Below are 4,190 nucleotides of genomic sequence, written 5' to 3'. Positions count from 1 at the left end.
TAATTAAAAACATTACATAAGTCTTTGAATCACTACATAATTAAAAACATTACATAAGTCTTAAAATTAACACATAATTAAAATGTAAGTCTTTAATATTCTCCATTTATATCCATTTCATCTCTCCAAAAAATCTCCATTTGTATTAATCCTACAAAAAAAACATGTACAAAAAATTAGCATATAATAGAAATATATGCATTTTAAAAAAAATTAAATAATATAAACAAACGAATAAATTATAAGTTAACAAGAATAAGATAGTAAGCATACCCTTCAACTCATGAAAGCTCATGAATTTAGGGTAGGCTCTGATGCATTCCAATAAAAGTCTAAACATTGAATCAATTAAATAAGTAGGAATGATATGGTAAAAAAATTGAAACTATTAAAATAAAACAATAAATATACCATTTTCAACCTTGTCGAGATCTTGGATTTGTTCTTCAATCTTTTTGATGTCTTCTTGTGATGATGATTTTCGAATCCAATCTTGAGTACACACAAGAGCTTGTACAATTTTAGGAGTTAAAGAACTCCTATATTGATCAAAGACACGTCCTTCGGTGCTAAATGCAAACTCTGAAGCAACCGTAGAAACCGGTATAGCTAACACATCTCTGGCCATTTTTAAAAGAGTGGGAAATCTAGGGCTATTCACTTTCCACCACAATAAAATCTCAAAATCTTCAACAAATTCCTCATTAGCCTCAGCTAGATATTTATCCAACTCAGATGTTTTATCCTTACCACAAATTTCCAACTCAAGCTTTTTATACAAAGCTTGCATTCACCTTTTCATTTTTTGTTGTGGTTCACTGAGAGAAACATGTGTTGGCACACTCAATTGGCTACAAGTGCTATGAAGTGGAGGCTTATACTCATCAAACAATTCATACAAAGATTCCTTCAATTTTTGCATCGTTTCACAAGCTTTTTCAGAACTAGACATTTCACTAAGTGCAAATTCAAGATACTTTAGTTTTTGTCTAGGATCTAAAATACAAGCAACAAACATAAGCAAATTCATCTTATCAACATCACCCCAATACTTATCATACTTCTCTTTCATCTTGATGGCCATAACACTGAAATCAACATTACTTTTTAACTGAGCATCTCGTAAAAGAATATCAATTTCAGAAAGCTCATCAAAAAAATTATTGGACGTGACATATGAAGTGCCAGATATACGCAAAGTGACTTCATAAAAGTGTTCCAAGAAATCCCTCAAGTTTCTAACATTATCCCAATCATCCACACTAGGCCAAACCTCTCCCCTTTCAAGTTCAGCCCTAAAGTTTGTATCTTGCTCCTCAAATCTCTCAAAAGCTCTCTCAAATTTCTGAGCTGTGTCTAACATGAAGTAGGTTGAGTTCCACCTAGTACAAACATCAAGACACAACATCTTCTTGCACTCTATCTTTTCCACCACAACACATTCCTTAAACTTTTGTATTCTAGCTGGAGATTGTCTCACATATCTAACAGCCCCCTAACACGTTCAACAGATTTATTCATTTCCTTTAAGCCTTCAACAACAATCAAATTCACAATGTGTGCTATGCATCTTATATGAAGATATTTACCATTTTGAACTAAACCCCTTCGAGGGTCAAATTTCTTTCTCAAATAACCAATAGCAACATCATTTGAACTTGCATTATCAACAGTAACAGTAAGCAACTTATCAATCCCCCAATTCAACAAGCATTTCTCAATCACCATCCCAATGGACTCACCCTTATGACTAGAAATTGGAGAAAAATTTAAAATCTTTTTATTCAATTTCCAATCATTATCAATAAAGTGAGCAGTGATGTACAAATAATTAACTCTTTGCAAAGAAGTCCATGTGTCAGTAGTTAAGCAAACTCTAGAACAAGAACTTCTCAAAAGTTATTTTATCTTGATCCTTTCATCTAAATACAATTGATAAACATCCCTAGTCATAGTAGTTCGTGAAGGAATATGAAACCTAGGACATGCCACAAACATAAATTTCTTAAAACCTTCACTTTCAACAAACTTGAAAGGTAATTCATCAATCACAATCATTTGTGCTAATCATTTCCTACATGCTTCTTGATCAAATCTCCAAGTTGAAAGATTCCTTTCCCCCCCTTCAACTCCCTTTCTAGGTAAAACTAGTTGTCCTTGAGTATTTTCAACAACATTACTAGGATTTTTCTTACATGAACCAATATGATATTTCAATGACCCTGTACCATTTTTTTCATATCACAACAAAATTCCTTTTGACAATAATTACATTTAGCCTTACTTTCACCCTCACTATTAATAATCTTAGTGAAGTGAGACCAAACTTCTGACCTTTGAAGAGCAGCTTTTCTTTTCCCAGTAGTCCCCTTTGCTTAGCTTGAAGTTCCAACTCCCGAATATTTAGAATCTATCGATGTAGGAGGTGTAACACTACCCTCAATAGATGTTGGTTTGGTTGACATTCTGCAAGAAAAAAGAGTATATAATAAATTAAAATAATATCGAGTCATCAATTCGAAGAGACAAAGGTTGAAATTGGTTAGCAAAAACACAAGCATTAGAAGAGTCAACAACGCAAATTGAGTCGGTACAATTCTAGTCTAACATTTAAAACAAACTTAGTATCATATTAAAATCACCACAAACATAATATTGTATTGGAATCACCACTATTGAAATAAGTGCATTAGCACATTGTTCCAACATTAATACATCATTCCAATTCCAAAATAAACTTTGTATTATATTTCAATCACCGAGTTCTGGGGCTAAACATTATTGTTTTTCTTTTATATATATAATATATATCATATTATATATAAATAACTTTAAACCATAAACTCTTTCTCATGAATTTATTCAAATGAAATAATTTCATAAATGATAGTTAAAATATTGTTAATTAATACTTTAAAAATAAATAAATGAACAACATAATGATTATTTAATTTTGCTTATAAAATAAAAAAGCCACGATAATTAATATATCAAATAATAATTTATCTTCCTTCAACATATCAATTCAATTTATATTGTATAAATACATAAATACTATTTTATTTTTAGAAAATTATTTCCTAATCATTTGTAAAATTTTTTATTTATCGAAAAATTTTAAAGGATTTTTATCAAAATAACATAAAAAATAAAATAATTTCAAAAATGACATATTTTAATACGAGATAGTGTGATTTCTACAGTAAAAAACAGTATCACATACTTGTCAAATGATACTACCTAAAAGATAATTATCAAATAAATAAGAGAGAAGAGAAGTTTGGAATTGAACTGAGAAATGAACTTAAATTAGCAAACTGAAGAACACTGGAACAAAATATAAAAGGCTTCAAATTGAAATGGAAGAAATCTGAAAACAAAAACTTCACCAACAAAAAGGATATTCAAAAAAAACTCAAAGGAAACATTTTACTCTGCATAAAACCTACAACTGTCTTCCAATCAAAAAACCAAATTACAAAAGCAAAAATTAAAAAAAAAGTCAAATTTCCATTTACGCAATTCTACTCTGTTTCACCACCAACATTCATCGTTAAACCGAAAGAAATGAATCAAACAAGTAAAAAATAAGACAACAAACTTATAACTCGTGTGCTGGATCAAACCTAGTACTAAAAGTATTGCAGAAACTTATTCGGGTGCTGGGTATTTTCAACTTTGGGGGTTTACTTTGGTGGATTTGAACATGAGTTGTGCTGGGTAATTGAGGAAAGCTAAAGATCCTTTTGTGAGGCCGTGAGAACCTATGAATATGAGAAAAACAGAGAGTTTTGCATAAGTCTTCCATGGGTTCACCATTTTCTTTGGACTGAAACCTTGAAGGTAAATAAAAAAAAGGTAGACGAATCCTTGTACAAATGTGAAGTACCAGCCATAGTTGAACACAAAAAAGTAATCTACAAAAAGTAATATAAACAAAACAAAATAAAACCCTCAAATATACCTGCCAAAAATACAATCCATTGAAGAAATTGGAAAAAAAAAACAAAAGGGAAATTAGAAGAAATCAAACCTGGCCTGGGTATTGCTGTATTGGTGTGTTGAACTCACGAAATGGAAAGAAAATCAAAAAATAAATTGAGAAATGGACAGAAGCAAAACTATGAAAATTAGCTGCTGCACTTGCTGTTAGTTTACCATTTTACCTGCAGGAGAAACAATAAAATTGG

The 4,190-nt window shown here is 30.6% G+C and overlaps 1 long non-coding RNA gene across 2 annotated transcripts; it reads right to left on the bottom strand.

Moving 5' to 3' along the window:
• Positions 1-4,190, bottom strand: LOC107914910 (uncharacterized). 2 transcript variants are annotated; one of them, XR_001689082.2, is made up of 3 exons: positions 4,034-4,190; positions 2,335-2,466; positions 1-151 (listed from the first exon to the last, which is right to left on the bottom strand). It is a non-coding gene; the product is annotated as an uncharacterized lncRNA (long non-coding RNA). The 2 variants fall into 2 exon arrangements; XR_005919508.1 differs by having other exon boundaries at positions 412-2,466; positions 4,034-4,186.

This window comes from Gossypium hirsutum, chromosome D10, assembly GCF_007990345.1.
Source record: "Gossypium hirsutum isolate 1008001.06 chromosome D10, Gossypium_hirsutum_v2.1, whole genome shotgun sequence".
In the NCBI taxonomy this organism is placed as follows: domain Eukaryota; kingdom Viridiplantae; phylum Streptophyta; class Magnoliopsida; order Malvales; family Malvaceae; genus Gossypium; species Gossypium hirsutum.
This window is presented reverse-complemented; position numbering and strand designations above follow the sequence as displayed.